Source organism: Pinus tabuliformis, chromosome J, assembly GCF_031772625.1.
Source record: "Pinus tabuliformis cultivar Carrire ecotype Pingquan chromosome J, CPIR1, whole genome shotgun sequence".
NCBI classification, from domain to species: Eukaryota; Viridiplantae; Streptophyta; class Pinopsida; order Pinales; family Pinaceae; genus Pinus; species Pinus tabuliformis.
In genome coordinates, this window is record NC_142295.1 from 1,478,493,518 (window position 1) to 1,478,515,272 (window position 21,755).

A 21,755-nucleotide genomic window follows, 5' to 3' on the forward strand; every position below is an offset into this window, starting at 1 on the left:
CTCTAAATTTATTTGATTAGGTTTCCTGACAACTCTTATACATGTAGCTATCAAACTTGCAAATAGAAAACTGCATTCAATACCAGGTGAAAGTCTTGGAAACCTTGACAACACACAGATGAACTACAACGTTGAAGAACTATAGTTGTAATGTGAAAGATACCCAACACAAAGATTGGAAACCGTTCATATAGTTATCTCATGGGAAATGCTAGCTAGCAAAACACAAATGAAGCCTTTACATAATTCAAAACAAAGAAGGAGAGAGATGATCTCATGTTTATGATCCCAACATGGAGTTGACAGTGATAAACACATAACACTTTAGGTTAGGCTTTCATTCCAATTTATGTTGGAGTAACTAAGGTACCATGTATTACAAGCATCACCTAAGCCATCACTACTGTTATTTTTCATAAACAACTGTAGTTACCCCACCATCATATAAAAAAAAATAGAAAAATTATTAAACTTGTTATTCAAGTATTTTCTATTTTTAGCAAATCTCGTAATTTAGTTTCAAGTGATCAAATTACCTTTGGATTAGAAGGGTTCTCAAATTGCTGGAGCATATAAGCATTAGGAGTTTTTTCTACTATTTCCTCTTCTTTTTTGTACAACACCTTTCATACCCCTACCAGGATCAATAAGGACCAATTCAGCTCCTTATAAGAGTTTTAGAAACATCATTATAGTTTTGAGAAGGTTTAGACACATACCTTACATACATAGCATGGAATTTACATAAAGCATTTTTAATTTATGCAAAAACATGTTAAAAAATTATGTACTAAAAGGAGAGCCCATCTTTAATAGTGGTGTGAATGACAATGTCACTCTCATATCCTATGCCCTTACTATTGTTTCACCATGAAAAGTTAGGCTTGTTAAAAAATTATGTGCTAAAAGGTCAGCCTGTCTTTAATAGTGGTGTGAATGACAATGTCACTCTCATATCCTATGCCCTTATTATTGTTTCACCATGAAAAGTTAGCCTTGTTAGATCACATTCCACATTCACATTGCTTTAAGCAGGTTTCCTTCCCTCAAGATAATATACAACTAAAAGTAGTTTTCCTTTTGGGAAATCATTAAATAATACTAATAAATAGTTTGTGGTATTGTTCTGCACCCAAAATTTGTTGCCACGGTTCTCCTTGTTGGTTTGGGGGAAGAGGATTCCCTGAAATAGGATCAAATATATTTGCTTCACTATTTGAAGACAACAAGCCAACCATCCCATAGTGTCTACTTTCATCTTGATTGTATGTGGATGCTCCTACTCTCAATGTTCCTGTTAGCCTGCAGCCCTGCAAAATTTCATGTAACCTTGAGAAAAATCATAACCTTGTTGTAAGCCTTTAGATGGATATCCTCCAATAATATCCATGATGTCCAAAATGCACAGAGCATGATTGTTGTAACTATAGATTTCCCAAAACTGTAATTTTTCAGTGAAACATAGTTACGCTCAATTTTGACATCTTTCTTTACTAGAAATTTGTTCTGGACGAAGGTAGGTCAATTCTAAATTTGTAATTTGTTTAATTCAACTTTGTGAGGAGTAATTCTAATTCCATGAATTTATGATTATAGATTTAAGTCTTCAGGTTCTATATGCATTTTATTATCAAATTGATATTATAGATAATAATTCTCTGTTGTAACTAACATAGAAAAGAAGGTCATTTTAGTTAACTCCATTCACTCAATGAAGGTGTAGGATGTAAACTTAATGTTGATTGTTGATAGATAGGATGACCTTTACCGTTCAATTATTGAGATCATTTATTTTTTCTTGGATTCTCTAAATTTATTCGATTAGGTTTCTTGACAACTCTTATACATGTAACTATCAAACTTGCAAATAGAAAACTACATTCAAGACCAGGTGAAAGTCTCGACAACCTTGACAACACACAGATGCACTACAATGTTGAAGAAATATAGTTGTAGTGTGAAAGATACCCAACACAAAGATGAGCAACCATTCATATAGGTATCTCATGGGAAATGCTAGCTATCAAAAGACAAATGAAGCCTTTACATAGTTCAAAACAAACAAGGAGAGAGATGATCTCATGTTTATGGTCCCAACATGGAGTTGACAATGATAAACACATAACACTTTAGGTTAGGATTTCATTCCAATTTATGTTGGAGAAACTAGGGTACCATGTATTACAGACATCACCTAATCTATCACTACTGTTATTTTTCATAAACAAATGTAGTTACCCCACCATCATATAAACAAAAATAGAAAAATGACTAAACTTTTTATTAAGGTATTTTCTAATTTTAGCAAAGCTCGTAGTTTATTTTCAAGTGATCAAATTACCTTTGGATTAGAAGAAGGGTTCTCAAACTACTGAAGCATATAAGCATTAGGAGTTTTTTCTACTATTTCCTCTGCTTTCTATACAACACCTTTCATACCCCTGCCAAGATCTGTAAGGACCAATTCAGCTTCTTATAAGAGTTTTAGAAACATAGTTATAGTTTTGAGAAGGTTTAGACACATACCTTACATACATAGCATGGAATTTACATAAATTATTTTTAATTTGTGCAAAAACATGTTAAAAAATTATGTGCTAAAAGGTCAGGCCGTCTTTAATAGTGGTGTGAATGACAATGTCACCCCCATATCCTATGCCCTTATTATTGTTTCACCATGAAAAGTTAGCCTTGTTAAAAAATTCTATGCTAAAAGGTCAACCCGTCTTTAACAGTGGTGTGAATGACAATGTCACTCTCATATCCTATGCCCTTATTATTTGTTTCACCATGAAAAGTTAGCCTTGTTATATTACATTCCACATTCACATTGTTTTAAGTAGGTTTTCTTTCCTCAAGATATTATACAACTAAAAGTAGTTTGCTTTTGGGAAATCATTAAATAATACTAATAAATAGTTTGTGGTATTGTTTTGCACCCAAAATTTGTTGCCACAGTTCTCCTTGTTGGTTTGGGGGCAGAGGATTTCCTGAAACGAGATCAAATATATTTGCTTCACTATTTGAAGGCAACAAGCCAACCATCCCATGGTGTCTACTTTCATCTTTGATTGTCTGTGGATGCTCCTACTCTCAATGTTCCTATTAGCCTGCAGCCCTACAAAATTTCATGTAACCTTGAGAAAAAGCATAACCTCACTGTAAGCCTTTAGATGGATATCCTCCAATAATATCCATGCTGTCCAAAATGCACAAAGCATGATTGTTGTAGCTGTAGATTGCCCAAAACTGTAATTTTCAGTGAAACATAGTTACACTCAACTTTGACACCTTTCTTTACTAGAATTTTATGCTGGACAGAGGTAGGTCAATTCTAAATTTGTAATTTGTTTAATTCAACTGTGTGAGGAGTAATTATAATGCCATGAATTTATGATTATAGATTTAAGTCTTCAGGTTCTATTTGCATTTTATTACCAAATTGATATTATATATAATAATTCTCTGTTGTAACTAACATTACAAAGAAGGTCATTTCAGTTAACTCCATTCACTCAATGAAGAGTGCAGGATGTAAACTTAATGTTGATTGTTGATAGATAGGATGACCTTTACCGTTTAGTTATTGATATCATTTATTTTTTCATGGATTCTCTAAATTTATTCGATTAGGTTTCCTGACAACTCTTATACATGTAACTATCAGAATTGCAAATAGAAAACTGCATTCAAGACTAGTTGAAAGTCCTGGCAACCTTGACAACACACAGATGCACTACAACATTGAAGAAATATAGTTGTAATTTGAAAGATACCCAACAGAAAGATTGGAAACCATTCGTATAGGTATCTCATGGGAAATGATAGCTAGAAAAAGACAAATGAAGCCTTCGGTAGTGAGTTCTTTGGTCTCTTTCTCCATGGCATGTAAGGCATATGGCATATCTGGCACATACCCTATTGCTTCCATATGCAGTTACAATTTATCCAACATGGGATAGATTCTGCCAACCAGTGGAAGGGATTTGTCTGCTACCACAAATATATGCACCCTCTTTCTGGTTTGAATCCAGATACATCATTGCTCCTTTTTCACCCCCTGTCTTTCATCATTTTCCTCACCTTTACTACATCATCCCACTTTCCAGCAGCAACATACATGTTTGAGAGCATCACTTATGTTCCAATGTTATATGGTTCTATATCAATGTGGTAAGTTGTTTATTAAGTTCTCTGCCTCATCCATGTTCCCAACACGAGCAAGAAGATCAATCAAGCAGGTATAGTGGTCTGTATTTGGTTTAACTCATGCTAGGCACATGAACAAATCATAGTTGTCCATGAGACAACATGTTTAGGCAGATTCTGAGCATGTTATAAGAATTTTAAAAACATTGTTATAGTTTTGAGAAGGTTTAGACACATACCTTACATACATAGCATGGAACTTACATAAAGAATTTTTAATTTTTGCCAAAACATGTTAAAAATTTATGTGCTAAAAGGTCAGCCTGTCTTTAATAGTGATGTGAACGACAATGTCACTAGCTCATGTGGTAAGTTGTTTATTAAGTTATCTGCCTCATCCATGTTCCCAACACGGGCAAGAAGATTAATCAAGCATGTATAGTGGTCTGTATTTGGTTTAACCTGTGCTGGGCACATGCACAAATCATAGTTGTCCATGAGACAACATGTTCAGGCAGATTCTGAGCATGTTATAAGAGTTTTAGAAACATCATTATAGTTTTGAGAAGGTTTATACACATACCTTACATACATAGCATAGAATTTACATAAAACATTTTTAATTTATGCAAACACATATTAAAAAAATTATGAGCTAAAAGGTCAGCTTATCTTTAATAGTGGTGTGAATGATAATGTCACTCTCAAATCCTATGCCCTTATTATTGTTTCAACATTAAAAGTTAGCCTTGTTAGATTACATTCCGCATTCACATCACATCTTTCTTTACTAGAATTTTGTGTTGCAAGGAAGTAGGTCAATTCTAAATTTGTAATTTGTTTAATTCAACGGTGTGAAGAGTAATTCTAATGGCATGAATTTATGATTATAGATTTAGGTCTTCAAGTTCTATATGCATTTTATTATCAAATTGATATTATAGATAATAATTCTATGTTGTAACTGACATTTCAAAGAAGGTCATTTCAGTTAACTCCATTGACTCAATGAAGAGTGCAGGATGTAAACTTAATGCTAATTATTGATAGATAGGATGACCTTTACCGTTCAGTCATTGAGATCATTTCTTTTTTCGTGGATTCTCTAAAGTTATTCGATTAGGTTTCCTTTCAACTCTTATATATGTAACTATCAAACTTGTAAATGAGGCAAGGAGAATTATCATATTTATAATGACCATGATTTTTTCAATACAACCCATCCCCAATGAGGAAGCATTGTTCTACAATTTTAGCCATTTTCCCTTATAGGTTCTAAATTAAAAAATAAAATTAGATGATCTATTACTATCCTTCCAACTTGGTGAATTTGATGAATTACAGGTATTACTATCACAGAAAAAATATTTCCCTGTGTTAATATTATGGAGCTAGCCTTGATTACGAATGCCATTCCTCTGTTGTTGAATGGTTCCACTGAGATTCAATCACCACTCCAGATAATCGATATTGGTTTTGTTACGTCATTAAAAAATACATCCTCACATTTCCACGTTACTCTCTCTGATGGAACACATCAACACAAGACTGCTACCATCTGCATATAGCCCACAAGTTGCATCTGAAGACATCCAAATTGGCTCAATCATTCTGCTCAAAAAAGTAGCTTGCACGGTGCTTCAAAACTCTTCGTAAGGCCCAACATTTGAATTTACCCTATTTTATTTTTTGTCTTTTATACTCTTCCCGCATTACAAAAAGAAAAAAAAGAAAAATGGAATCGACATTAATTCCTTCCTCATTTGTTTACATAAGGTCCATCCGAGTTGTTGAGCTTGAAGTTGTGATGCATAAAGCAACATTGACCAGGGAGTCATCAACACTACTACATGCAAAGGCATGTACATCCAAGTATATCTCTTCATCAGCATAAGAGAACTTGCCCTTTGTAGTTACTCCACTAATTACGACTATAGAAATTTTGAATAAAATGACACTTATTCACAGAGATTATCCCGATTATACACTATTGTGGAATGCATGCATAATACATAACCTCCTCTACGTTGATCATCAATTTTGCAGAATTAAAAACAATGAAACATCAATCACATGCACACATTAACACAGTATGTAATCTGGGGAAAGCATACAGCTGAAAACCCCACATTATCTATATATTATAATGATAGAGAACATGTAACAATACATAGTACAATACTCCTCACAAGTACTCAGTACTATCTCCACCTGCTACACACAAACTAGCTCAGATCTGAATCAAGTCACAGGTTCAAATCTCCTCCGCTGTCTGCCTGCCTCTACTGCGCAATCCAAAGCAAGAATAGGAATGATCCAAGCTCGTTTTCCTTGGCTTGTACTGTGCAATCCTCATTGGCAATCTCCATCAATGCATGTGCAAATCTCATGCACAACTATAGTCACAACTAATAGCAATCTCCACCTCTAACAGCTGTCTCCACTAAACTGTCCATGCACTGAGTTAACTGATGTATTCTTTAGTTGCTTTATGAGTTAATAATTAGTGAATTAATTAATAATTAATTCACATCACTCATCACTAGTGTATTATGTAGTTAGACTAAATACAACTAGTTCAGCTAAGTCAAACTGAACACAACTCCATCAACTCCTCAATCAACTTCACCAAACTCAATCACTTGAGTTCTAACTGAAGTCCATCATGCAATAGCTCAACTGACCCATAAGAAAAGCGTATTTCCTTCTGACAACTACATGTGCCACATTCGTTGCTCGAACTGAAGTGCTCCAAGAGGATAAGATAATGTTTATAGTCCAAATATTATTATGAGCTAATAGTATTCGACTGTTCTACTTTTAGCCTGGCAGTCTAAAATTAGACTCCGCCCATATGTCTAAAAATAGAAGTCCATCTATTTTTACCAACATGACCAATCATTCACAAATAGCATCCTGCAACTCATAGACCATGATCCATATGTCTAAAAATAGACATAGTCTAAAAATAGACTTTGCGCCAAAAATAGTCTACGGACCCACTTAGTGAAGGTGACTCCTTTCCACTAAGCTCCATCATCTTGTTGCATTTTCAACACTCCCTCTCAATAAGATATGGATTATCTGCAACCTCTATCCTGCCTCGGTGGTATTTGAATTTGCTCCTAGTGAGCGCCTTCGTCAAGATATCAACATCCTGATCCTCCGTTGGAATGTATGAAAGTAACATGATTCTCGGCTGCACACAATCTTTGATATGATGGTACCTGATGTCAATGTGCTTGGATCTATCATGAAATACTGGATTAGCCGAGAGTTTAATGCAACTCTGGTTATCACAATAAATCACTGTAGGCTCCAAGTGTGACTCGAATAACCCAACCAGGATCTTCCTCATCCATATAGCCTCGAATGCAGCCAAACTTGTTGCCGTATACTCGGCCTCTGCTGAACTAAGTGCCACGGATATCTGCTTCCTGCTGTACCAAGAAACTGTTGTCGACCCAATACTGAAGATCCCTCCAGATGTGCTCTTTCTGTCCGTTGGGCTCCCTGCCCATTCTGCATCCGTGAAGCCACATAGCTTCACCTCATCCTCCTGTATGTACCACAATCCATATCCCGATGTGCCTCTGAGATAACGCAATACATGCTTACCTGCCTTCCAGAAGAGCTTGGTTGGCTTAACCATAGCTTGTGAAAGCTGGTTAACAGCATAGCATATATCGGGTCATGTATTAACCAGATACATAAGCGACCCCACCAACTGTCGATAAACAGTGGCATCCACTACTTCTGCTGAAGTAGCATCCTCCTTCCTCCAACCTCCAGGAAGAGGAGTATCAACAGGCTTGCAGCCATGCATGTTGTATCTCCCGAGCATACTTCCCCTGAGAAACAAATAGTCCATCATTGCGCTGCCAAATTTCCAATCCCAGGAAATAATGAAGGAGGCCCAAGTCCTTCATCTCAAACTCCCTAGCAAGATCATCCTTGCATGAAAGTATCAACAACTCATAACCTGTCAAAATCAAATCATCTACATAAAGTACAATGATAAGCAACTTACCCTCCACCACAATCTGGTACAGGTCAGGATCCACCTCACTCTTGGAGAATCCAAGTCCGGTGAAATAACTGTCTATTCGTGTGTACCAGGCACGTGGTGCTTATTTCAACCCATACAGCGCTCTCTTGAGCCTGCACACATGCGACTCGCTGCTGAAGATCTCGAAACCTTCGGGCTGCTCTATGTACACCTCCTCCTCAATGACTCCGTTGAGGAACGCAGTCTTCACATCCATCTGATGAATGTGCCACCCCATCTGCGCTGAGAGAGCAAGAATCGTCCGTATGGAAGAATACCTTGTGATAGGTGCAAAGGTCTCCTCATAATCAATCCCCTCTATCTGTGAGAAGCCTCGGGCAACAAATCTTGCCTTGTACTTCTCCACACTCCCGTCAGCTGCCTGCTTCACTTTGTAGATCCATCTCGAACCCGCCACTGATTTCCCCTCTGGTCTTGGGACAATCTCCCATGCACTGTTTCTGACAATCAAATCATACTCTTCCACCATGGCATCTACCCATGCGGGATCCTCCACAGCTTACTTGAAAGAGGATGGCTCAGTCACAACACATTTTCTCACAAGAGCCATGTATCCAGTGTACCGATCAGGTGACTGTCTCTGTCTGTGTTGGCCTATAGGTGGTCCTACAACCTTCTCTGCATCTTGAGCCAGTCGCTCAGCTTTTGTAGTGTGCTTTCACCCTCTGATGGTTGGCACTGCATGAGTGGTCTCTTCCACTCCATGAACTTCATCTTGTGGCTGATCCACGTCCTGAAGCTCATCCTTAGGAACTAATAGCTCCTCATCTGCATGCAAGTGTGGCTCCCTCTCAAGCGAACACTTCATGGCTTTCTCCTCCTGAAATTTGATATCCCGTCGCACAACAGTCTTGCGACTGTCTGGCAAATACAAACGATAGTTGTGGGGCGTATCAGTGTACCCCACAAATATCCCAACCTCTGTGGTCAGCTCTAGCTTGTTCGTGGCATCCTTCGTCACATGCATGTAAACGTTAGAACCAAAAATCCTCAAATGGGAAATATCAGGCCTCTTACCAGAATAAGCCTCCTCGGGTGTACTCATGCCAAGTATCCTGTGAGGACAACAGTTCTGCACATATACTGCAATATTGCATGCTTCCGTCCACAAGTGAAGGGGTAGGCCCTGATCATGCAACATCTCTTGTGAAGCACCCACGATCGTTCTGTTCTTCTGCTTAGCAACCCCATTCTGTTGTGAGTTATGGGGAGCTATGAGCTCTCTTCGAATCCCTTCTGCACTGCAGAAGTCCTTGAACTCGCCGGAGATGAATTCAACACCATTGTCACTCCTAAGAGACTTCACCTTCTTCCTCGATTCCTTCTCGACCAGTGCTTTGAACTCACAAAACTTTGAGTATGTCTCGCTCTCCTTTTGAATGAAGAAGATCTAGCACTTTCGAGAGAAATCATCAACAAAGATCACATAGTACCTGTGCTTTGCTGTCCAAGCTACTGAGAAAGGTCCACACACGTCTGTGTGAATTCTCTCAAGGATCATCGTGGCTGTTATAGACATTTTTGGGCACTGCAACCCCAATCATAAATGTCCATAAACCAAGGGCTCCTAAGTCCCTAAAAGTGTTGTTCCAACCCCTAAAAAAACAAGGTCAACTAATTATAGCATCTCCAAAAGTTCTCCATGAAAAACTACTCAAAGCTGGTCAAAACTGGACCATCTCACTTGCTCCATGGTCAAAGTGCGCTGCATCCCACCTAAATGCACACGAGAGGTGCATTGCATACTGGAAAGCCCTTCTATGGGGTGCGATGGGCGAGAGTGGACAAATGGCAGGGTCAATCTGTGAGGTGGAGGATCATGGAATATTCCAGAAACTTCTCCTGTGACACTTGCCTCTCTGCATTCACCCAGGGATGAGTAAGAGATCATCAATCTCCAAGTGGAATCAAGAACTATCAGAGAGAGGACACTAATCAAATCTCAAAAGCTGACTGACCCCCATTTCAAACATTTATATATGGATCCCTCATCCCAGATATCCAGAGGCTGGAATTTTGTATCTTGTAAGGAAGTGCTGCTGGTTTCTTGGTGTAACATCATAGTATTGGGTGATCTAAGCTTTTAATGAGGTGAAGAAGGGCTTTCTTGCTGAGAGGATGACGCTCGGTCAGAACAATTGGTTGTAATCCTCTTTGCTATTCTTGATTATTAATAAAGCTATTCAAGTTTTCCTCCACATTCTTGTATGATTGATGATATATGCATTTGTGTGGTCAATATATATCTGGTCCTATATTGTTTATGATAGTAGATCTATGTTCTTGGATAATGTTATGCTGCTTTGATTCTACAGGTGCTCTTTGAAGTTGGGTAGACGAGGAAGCGAGTGGCAAAGATCTATCAGAAGGGAGAGGAATCAAGCAAGGAACCAAGCGCAAGACAGAGGTTGGTCTCCTTTGTTCCCCCTTATCTACTTCTCATAAAGGAAAACGAAAGTAGTTTTAGTTTGTTTGTTTCTAAGATAGCTACCAGCCTTAGTGGGACTAGCAACTCTACATAGACACTAGATTTCCTGATAACAAAATGGCGACTCCACTGGGGAGCGAATAGATTGTTTGTTTGTCTATATTTGTTTGCTTTATAAACTTACAGACGGAGCCTGAAGTCAAGCCAGCTAGCCTTGGAAATGCATTTGCTATGCAAGTGCAAAGTAGATCAATGCTGCTTCAGTCTATCTCCGGGTTTTGTTTATGAACTGAACAATCGATTTACAAACTCTCTAATTGCCCTTGTGGTGGCTCTAGTAACCTCTTTAGATCTACCCCTGTGATTTATTTACTGATTACCACTTGCTCGACCTAAATCCCTGAACTGTGTTGCAAACTGTGATCAATAACTGGATCAAAGTCTTGCACTGTACCATCGCACCCTCTCTTCAAGGATATCAGTATGCATCGCACTTCCTGTGTGCTGTAGGTGGGATGCATACTGGAATCCCTGTGTAACAGGTGCGCTGATCAGAAAGGGCTAATTTTGCCTTCAGACTTTGGTTTTTTCACTCTTTTCAGCTCTATTCAGGAGTTTTGCTGTCTATAGCCAGTATACCTCTGTTGGAAACCCCCTTCCTTTCCATTATTCCGCCTCCATTGTGCAAATAACTGTAAATGTTTTTATGTATTGTGAGCCATTTTTAGTTCTCTTTTACAAAGAAGTAGCGTAATTGAACTGTCGTTTCTTGATTTGGAAGTGTCGCAAGTGTCGTTTTCAGTCATAGAAGAGAATCCGATTGTTCTTGATAGTCGATTACACTGTTACTCTTGTATTTGATTTGAATTAATAGTTTTTCAAGTGTCGAAAGCAAGTTTTCAATTCCAAATAACAAAGTGTTGTCATTGTCTTCATTTTGTCTTGAAAAGAAACTTGTTAGTAATGTTGCTTTGAAAAATAATTCAAATTTGTGCTTAGCTTTCTTTTGATCATTCACACATTAAGAAGGCTGAAAACAAATACATGCATGTGCATTTTCATTTAGACTGTTTGTTGGTTTGATTTAGGACAATGCATATAGTGTGTGCTCTCTGCTCTATGTTGAAAGAATATCATCTCTCTTTCCTTAGTAGCTAGGATTTTCATTGCAAAAAGAAGATTAAACGATTGTTTATCATCTTAGATTGCATTTTAGGAATTGTATATCTACATCACGCGGTGAACCTGAAAGGAAAATTTCTTAAGCAAGATCAACTGTAAAATAAATTTAATGAATCTAAAAACGCTTTGGAACCTAATGCACAACATTTAGAAGTCTAGGCTAGAGACGTATTCCGGCGTCGTAAAGCCTGGTAACTGTTGTTTTTATTGTTGGTTGGGTGATTCCTCCACTTTGAGACGACAAGTGCCAGTACAGACTTGTTCTCCCACGTACTGTCGAGTATATATTGGGAGACCACAATAGGCTTTATCCTTTATCCATAGGAAGCCGTGTTTGCCGCCCTATCGATCGCAATGCATTGAACACAACATTCGGGAAGATTGACTGCCGTACCGTAAAAAGTATTCTGCAGTTTTGCGATTGGTTTGGTAATCCCTCTGTCTAGATTTCCAGAGTAGTCTCTTTCGTTCCTTTTCAGACTCCTTAAAGGAAAAGGTCCATCTGAGCACTTGTCACTTCAAGCTCATTAAAAATCGAAGGCGACTAGAGTCATCTTTTGTTTTTTCTTGACTCTTAAAAATTGAAAAAACAAGTTGTGTCAAAGCGTCTAAAATTTATTTTAATCGGAATAAACATCACCTTTCCTACGTTGGTATTAGGTTGAGAAAAATGGAGTCCACCAACCAAGGATTTCCCCTTGGAGGAAATTCTAGTCCTTTCTCCTCTTGGGGAGATGTTGGTGCACCCCATATGGCCACATTATCGCTTCCAGGATTGACAATCGGCTTGCCCATAGGGCTCTTCTCGACCTCTGTCATCCAGAACACCGTGATTCCTGAGCAATCAAGTCAACAACTAAATGATACCAGAGTTACCCCCCAACCTTCTACTTCGTCCAATTCTCCCTCTCCTCCTTCCTCTTCTCTTGATGAAGTTAGTAAAGCCAAAAATCAAGTAACTGAGAAGAAGAAGGAGAAGAAGAAGAAAGAGAAGAAGAAGAAGGAGCCAAAGGCAAAAGGGGGCAACCAGGCATCGTTTAGCGAAAATCCACACACTGCACCGTCCAGGCCTAAATCGCCATGTGTCAGTTGCAAAGGAGACCACTATCATCGAGATTGTCCTTGCATCCCTCGGATCTTAAGGGACTGGTCTCCTTGTTTGCACAATCCGGTGTCATCAACCTCTGACGATCATGTTGGGAATACACCGTCAACTAGTGAAAGTGAAGCCCCTGGAAAAAAAGGAAAATGTAAATTTCCTTGTAAATTGTGTGAAGGCGATCACGCCGTCCACCATTGTCCCTTCTTAGACGAGGCTAAAAGAGTTTTGGACGACCGTCCAGTTTCACCGTTACGGCTTCCTCCGGGATATAAGAAACTCTTACCGAGTCCATCACTAGTTGAAAATCCGGCTGACACGCCATTGTGGTTGGCTGAAGCGTCTATCATTGAAGATGAACCCTTTGAATCCACACCAGACGAAAGTCAAAAGGTCGAGGCAGCAGTTGACCCGTTCTTGCCTTCAGAAGGTCCATCTTCAGATGATACAGTCATTGGAGAGAACAAGAATGACATCGTTCAAATTCTCTTCGTAAGCACAGACTCCGATGAACATGGGGGCAGTCTACCCGTTCCTTTACCACAGGAAGGAAGTTTGTCAAAGTCATATCCGGCTGTCTATTCGGTCCCACCTCCAAGCAACTTAGTTTTTTCCTTCGATTGGAATCTACTAGGCAGACCTCGCTTACCGGCTAGTGTACCATTTCGAATCATTTCTCAAATATATAGAATGGTCATGGCCGGTACCATCATAGATGAAGGGGCTTCTGTGAGTATCCTTTCCTCAACTGCTTGGAAAGCGCTTGGTTCGCCATCGCTTTTGCCTGAGATGAGAAATCTAACAGGCTTTGACAAAGGAACCAGTCGACCGTTAGGGATCCTTCCCAATGTGCCGATAACATTGAGAAGGAAAACCGTTCACATGAACATAATGGTAGTCCAAGGACCCCTGGATTATAATCTACTCCTTGGACGCGACTATATTTATTGCATGGGAGCCATTGTCTCCTCACTCTTTAGAGTAATGTGTTTTCTGCATGAAGAAAGAGTGGTCAAGCTCATAGACCAGCTTTCATTCCCCGGTTCACACATAGCGAATAGTCAAATACCATCCCTGAATGGTCTTTTCACGCAAGGAATGTCTCATCAATCCCCAACCCATCCACCTGATGAGCGTGAGTGATTCGGAGGACATGACTGAAACCCAGGGGGCATGCACCCTGGTCTGTTTCGACAGGAAAACCTTGGGTATAGGATAGGTTTCTGCGAAGGATATATGACTGGTTTATGAGATTAGACCGGAATAAGATTCCTTCGTCAAAGTTATGTGAGTGGAGCCAGTTGCGCCACTCAACTTTGTTTATTTTGATAGACATCATCGAGGAAGTGTTTTATCCGTAGTACAGATAGAACAATCTTTGGTAACTTGGGAATTTTTCGCTATACATGGGGGCATGCAAGCGAAGAGTGACCATTTATTTTTTAAATTTGTAGGTCCTCTAATCCTTTAAACTCGTAGGATTGGTCGTTTCCTAACTTGCATAAAGAAAGGATCCAGGGCAAAGCTTTGTAAGGTGCAAGCTCCATAAAAAATGGCATCTTAGATGAGACATCCTTATTATACGACTGGATCGAGCAGTTTTAATGCAGAATTCAAGCTCGTTAAAAAATAAACATAAGCAATGAGCAAACGTTCCCCCAGAGTTTAACCTCATTAAAAAATGAACCAATTTCCGGTAAATAACCATCGTGAATGCATTATCATCAGCCTTTTAAGCCTTGGTCGTGTTCTCATCATCACGTCCACTCTGTATTGGCCGATCATTCACCTCCATTTGATTGTTTACCCTTTTTGAGGAACAGCTGCGAAGAGTGATCCTGTTAGCCATCCTTGTGACACTGTTGTGATTGGAAAATACCAAACATTACCTGGAATTAGTTGCTACCCGAACTTATCACTCGTTCCTCGAAAAACGAGTCTCCTTTAAGCTCTTTTCATCTGACTCGTAAAATATGAAAAGATTGCCAAGCAATTGGCCTCTCCAGCTCGTTAAAGTGACCGGAAGTGCTATCCCTCCTTTAGATTTTAATCTTTTTGGACCTGAGGGATTATTACACAAAAAGATCGAGCGCTTGTTTTGTTCGTCTCGTTAAAATTACCGAAAATTCATCCCTTTTGTATTATTTTAAATTTTTTCGGACTCAAGGGATTATATGACGAAAAAGGATTATTGGAGTTTTCTTTACGTCCTTTTTCAGACTCTCTAAAATTGAAAGGACCGAGTTATCTTTGTCATTAAACTCGTTAAAACCGAATAGCGACAAACTTGTCCATACAGACAAGAACGAGTTTCACTATCGCTAGGCTCGTTAAAACATAGCGATGGGTTTGCCCGAAGGGAAAATTATAGAACAAGCATATGTTATCCTCCTCAAGCTTGACAAAAATAAAGAGGTACTGGTCAGTAATGACTGGGGAAAACTTGGGAAGAAAACTTGAAAAAACTTTATTGGTAGCAAGTCACTCTTGAACATGACACTTTCACTCCACATCCGAGTCGGGTTGGGTTGTTCCGTTCACTAGTCATATCACCATTGGTCCATCACACCATCCATATTTTGGGTTAACGCTACCAATCCATCATGTCAGTGTTGCTGATATGTTCAAGAGAAGTCGCTAAGAGAATTCACCTGTGTCTCATCCACTGCAATACATTTACGCTCCATTCTTTCATGACCGCCACCTTGAACCTTATATCATCAAATAATTTTCACCTCCATTAAAATCATTCGCTCCATTTTGTGTCATTGATGTGGGATTCACTAAGGCCCTCCTATGACGGATCGCTTCTTGTCGACATCAGCTCATTATCCAGTAAGTCGATCTAGGAACAACCCTTTCAGTACTTTGAAGCTTGCATGCCTCAATGGCAAGTTTCTCACTTCCGACGACAGGTTTACATCAATGGCCTTTGACCGAAAGATTTTGCGTGGTGTTCGATGCCAAGTCCCTTATTCACACCACGTGAATTGTACTGTAGTACCTTGAGGGTCATCATCATTATCGGTGATTCCTCTTGCGCCTGTTAATAGCTTACATCATTGGCTGGTAATCAGACGATGTCTTTCCATGTTCGACTCCAGAACATCTCTCACATGGATCGACTTGTACTTTGAGTGAAGATCGAACGAGATTGAAGACCCCAGATCTAGTTTCATCCATCCGGGCTGCGATATATATTCAGGAAAATAAAGACATCCAATGTACATCATTGCTGCACAGATAATCATCCAATCTAAGGGATGATGGCTCTACCAGAATCATCAGTTTACACTCAGACGATTGTCTGTCTTATGTACATGAAAATAAATTTATAAAGCTGAGCATGGGAATGCCCGCCTCAGCTAGATCATGAAAATATTATGAAGATAATGTATTGTATTGTATCTTATTACAGGTCGCCTTCCAGCTTGAAAAAACTTCAGATCCTCATGATAAAGCATTTCACCCTACATCAAAAGATTAACGACCTCATGCTTTAGGGGGCAACTGTTATAGACATTTTTGGGCACTGCAACCCCAATCATAAATGTCCATAAACCAAGGGCTCCTAAGTCCCTAAAAGTGTTGTTCCAACCCCTAAAAGAACAAGGTCAACTGATTACAGCATCTCCTAGAAGTTCTCCATGAAAAACTACTCAGAACTGGTCAAAACTGGACCATCTCACCTGCTCCATGGTCAAAGTGCGCTGCATCCCACCTAAATGCACACGGGAGGTGCGATGCATAGTAGAAAGCCCTTCTATGGGGTGCGATGGGCGAGAGTGGACAAATGGCAGGGTCAATCTGTGAGGTGGAGGATCATGGAATCTTCCAAAAACTACTCCTGTGACACTTGCCTCTTTGCATTCGCCCAGGGATGAGTAAGAGATCATCAATCTCCAAGTGGAATCAAGAACTATCAGAGAGAGGACACTAATCAAATCTCAAAAGCTGACTGACCCCCATTTCAAACATCTATATATGGATCCCTCATCCCAGAGATCCAGAGGCTAGAATTTTGTATCTTGTAAGGAAGTGCTGCTGGTTTCTTGGTGTAACATCATAGTTTTGGGTGATCTAAGCTTTTCATGAGGTGAAGAAGGGCTTTCTTGCTGAGAGGATGACGCTGGGTCAGAACAATTGGTTGTAATCCTCTTTGCTATTCTTGATTATTAATAAATCTATTCAAGTTTTCCTCCACATTCTTGTATGATTGATGATATATGCATTTGTGTGGTCAATATATATCTGGTCCTATATTGTTTATGATAGTAGATCTCTGTTCTTGGATAATGTTATGCTGCTTTGATTCTACAGGTGCTCTTTGAAGCTGGGTAGACGAGGAAGCGAGTGGCAAAGATCTATCAGAAGGGAGAGGAATCAAGTAAGGAACCAAGCACAAGACAAGGTTGGTCTCCTTTGTTCCCCTCTTATCTACTTCTCATAAAGGAAAACAAAAGTAGTTTTAGTTTGTTAGTTTCTAAGATAGCTACCAGTCTTAGTGGGACTAGCAGCTCTGCATAGACACTAGATTTCCCGATAATAGTGGCGTGACTATCCTTCTCATGAAAGGTGGCTTTCACAAATTTTCCCAAAGTACACCCCTTGCACTGATCTGACTGCGCAAGAGTGCCTTTAGGAAGCCCAGTAGTAATCTGCTGCAGTATCTTCAAGGCTCCATGGTGAAGGTGGCCCAATCTCCTGTGCCACAGCTCACCATCATCCTGGCTCACCAATCCTTCTGCCTTGCATGCCATTGCTGCGCAGCCATCTACATGCAACTGATAAAGGTTCCTGACTCAAACCCCTATCTTCCGAGTTTCTCCAGTTGTCTTACTGTGCAGGAAAGCCTTTCCCTCGCTGAAAACAACATCATATCCCTTGTCTTCTAACATCGCCACAGAGATAAGATTCTTCTTCAATCTTGGAACATGCATCAATTCCTTCAATATGAAGGGTTTACCAGACTCCCTCTCAAAGGAAATGGTACCGATACCTGTCGCACTGTATCTACGATCATCGCCCATCTCGATGTGCACTCCAAGATCTTTCTCCTCCAGATCAGAAAACAAATCTCGATCTCCTTTCATTAGAAAAGACGCACCACTGTCCAAGAACCATACCGATCCCATCACACTTGATACCAAGCATGCGATCAATGAAAAATCAAGCTCAAACTGCGAGGCTAAGGCCTCCCCTGCTGCAGATCCATCAACTTGCTTATTTTTCTTCTTCTGTGGACAATTTGTGGCATAATGTCCGTGCTGGTGACAATGAAAGCACTTCACCTTGGACATGTCCTGCTTCTTGCCTTTCACACCAGAATGAGAAGCTTTCTTGTTCTTCCCCTTCTTTGCTTTGGTAGCCAAAGCACAATTTTCTTCATCAGATGCCTTTGATGAAGATTTGTCCTTGGTATTCCGCCTGATCTCCTCCTGCACAAGATCTGACCAAAGTCTCTCCCATGCTGGCAATTTCTCCCGACCATTGACAGAGTCCTAATAGGAATGCCAACTCTTCGGAAGACCAAGGAGAGCCAAGCTCACCAAGTCCTCATCATCGACAGTCACCCCCACACTTCCCAACTCATCCCTGCATTGAGTGAACTTCGTGAGATACTTGGGCATACTGTCTCCTTTCTCACACTTAATGTTTCTGAGTTTATCCTTGAGCGCCAACTTCCTCTGGTTGCTCTTTCTTTGGAATAAATATGTCAACGCTTTCCACATAAAGTATGGAGAAGCCTTTCCATGCAGGCTGGACACAATGTGATCCTTCACGCCCTCCAACAGAATCCTTCGACACTTTGCTGTCTTCTTTTGCCAAACCTCAACGTGAGCAGCATCAGTAGGCTTTGGGACCTCAGCCTCTATGAACTACTTCAGCCCATTGTCATCTAACACCGCCTCCATCATGTCTTTTCATGTAATGTAATTCGAGCTGCCCTCAAGAGCATACTCCAATCGCAAACCGTTGAAAGACATTTCAACTTTGACACCAAGAAAACACTGCTGCAAATTCGAATTCCACCAGCTCAAAACTCAACCGCTTCTGATCTAAAATTCGTGAGAACGAAGTATTCCTCGTATAGAGATTGACCGTATGGGCTTTTACCATATATTTCACCTTCCAAAAGAAGGATGAATCCAGAGGCTACCTGGCCCGATTACAGACCCTGCGTGAAGAAATAAAATGTAACCACTTTCTGAATAATAGATCTGATGATCAACTATGCTCTGATATCATGTAGAAATTTTGAATAATATGACACTTATTCACAGAGATTATCCCGATTATACACTATTGTGGAATGCATGCATAATACATAACCTCCTCTACGTTGATCATCAATTTTGCAGAATTAAAAACAATGAAACATCAATCGCATGCGCACATTAACACAGTATGTAATCCGGGGAAAGCATACAGCTAAAAACCCCACACTATATGTATATTATAATGATAGAGAACATGTAACAATACATAGTACAATACTCCTCACAAGTACTCAGTACTATCTCCACCTGCTACACACAAACTAGCTCAGATCTGAATCAAGTCACAGGTTCAAATCTCCTCCGCTGTCTGCCTGCCTCTACTGCGCAATCCAAAGCAAGAATAGGAATGATCCAAGCTCATTTTCCTTGGCTTTTACTGTGCAATCCTCATTGGCAATCTCCATCAATTCATGTGCATATCTCATGCACAACTATAGTCACAACTGATAGCAGTCTCCACCTCTAACACCTGTCTCCACTGAAATGTACATGCACTGAGTTAATTGATGTATTCTTTAGTTGCTTTATGAGTTAATAATTAGTGAATTAATTAATAATCAATTCACATCACTAATCACTAGTGTATTCTGCAGTTAGACTAAATACAACTAGTTCAACCAAGTCAAACTGAACACAACTCCATCAACTCCTCAATCAACTCCACCAAACTCAATCACTTGAGTTCTAACTGAAGTCCATCATGCAATATCTCAACTGACCCATAAGAAAAGTGTATTTCCTCCTGACAGCTGCATGTGCCACATCCGTATCTCAAACTGAAGTGCTCCAAGAGGATAAGATAATGTTTATGGTCCAAATATTATTATGAGCTAATAATATTCGACTGTTCTATTTTTAGCCTGACAGTCTAAAATTAGACTTCGCCCATATGTCTAAAAATAGAAGTCCATCTATTTTTACCAACATGACCAATCATCCACAAATAGCATCCTGCAACTCATAGACCATGATCCATATGTCTAAAAATAGACTTTGCGCCAAAAATAGCCTGCGGGCCCACTTAGTGAAGGCGACTCCTTTCCACTAAACTCCATCATCTTGTTGCATTTTCAACACTCCCTCTCAACAAGATATGGATTATCTGCAATCCCTATCCTGCCTCGGTGGTATTCGAATTTGCTCTTGGTGAGCGCCTTCGTCAAGATATCAGTGATTTCTTGCTTGTTTATCTATTCAAGCTATCGTTCAATAGTGTTGAAAAAAAAGAAAGTCAAAACTTGGTTATCTTTCTCTTCTCCTATCAATAATTTATGCCATAATAACGTATAGTTTTGTAATACTCGTAATTACTACTTTCACCATATGTATGCTTACTCCTTCAAATTTTACATAACCTATATATTAGGCTTTGCAACAATGTCAAATCATTCTTACTCCCTCATTTATGTGTCTATGAATTTCATGTTTGTTCTTACCTATTCTTCTTATACTTCAACGATGTTCAAATAAAAAAAAATGGAATTCTAAAATTTGTAATACATTCTCTATACATGTAAAACTCATTTATGATTCACTCTAAGTTGGTTATGTATCCAAACTAATGATAATTATTTGTACTTGTTTAGATATGCCAAACAACAGCCAAAATGTGGAAAGAAACGAACGATGACGTCTTCTTTATGCACAACACAAAGATACAATAAATGCACGTCAACGACTTCTTTATAAAAACTGCAAAAAACCCTACTACTTCCACTACATCCCTTCCCACCTCAAGTGCTCTCCCAACTATGAAAACCAACCCACCTCGCGTTCATCAAATCTGATATAACCCTCCCCTTAATGATGAACATCGTCGCTTTCGACAAAGGATCGATAAAATTTCTACCATGCATATTTTCACAATATGAAAAGAATCATACCCAAGAATGAAAACAAGGCTTTTACATGGTAGCCTTTCTTGATTTCGTTGTGAATCATCTAAATCTACCAATTGTTTTCGTCATCTGAATGACATGGACCCTGGTGAACAACCATATGTACTTCAACATTTAACACAAGTTGAAGAAATGATCATTGCACGTGTGAACCCCATTCTACAAGTCACTGATGCCCATGGTGGGTAATACAAATATAGTGGCCATACAATTAGCTTCCCTCAAGACATCACTACTATTACCAAATACTTACCCCGAATGGTTTCTGAATTAAACATCCTCATTGTGAAAAGGCACAATCCATCTGAAAAGGCTTATGAGTTCTTTGTTTGCAAATCACGTGTACTTGCAACACTTGAATACAAAATAAAAAATGAACCTTACTACAATGATGTGAAATTCAACTCATCTGCAATTTCTGTTGTATTAGATCACCCTACAGATATTTCTTCTCTTCTTCATAATGTAACCACCTCCTCTTTTGAACCACATCAAACCAATATTGATTCTACTTATGATACTGATGTCATGCTACCTCCATTAGAAATCCAACCCTCTTCTTTCGTTCCAGTACTCCCAAATTCATGGACTGAACTTGAGCACATTTGTGATTATTTGCACTTGACCCATTCAAATTCAACAAGCTCAG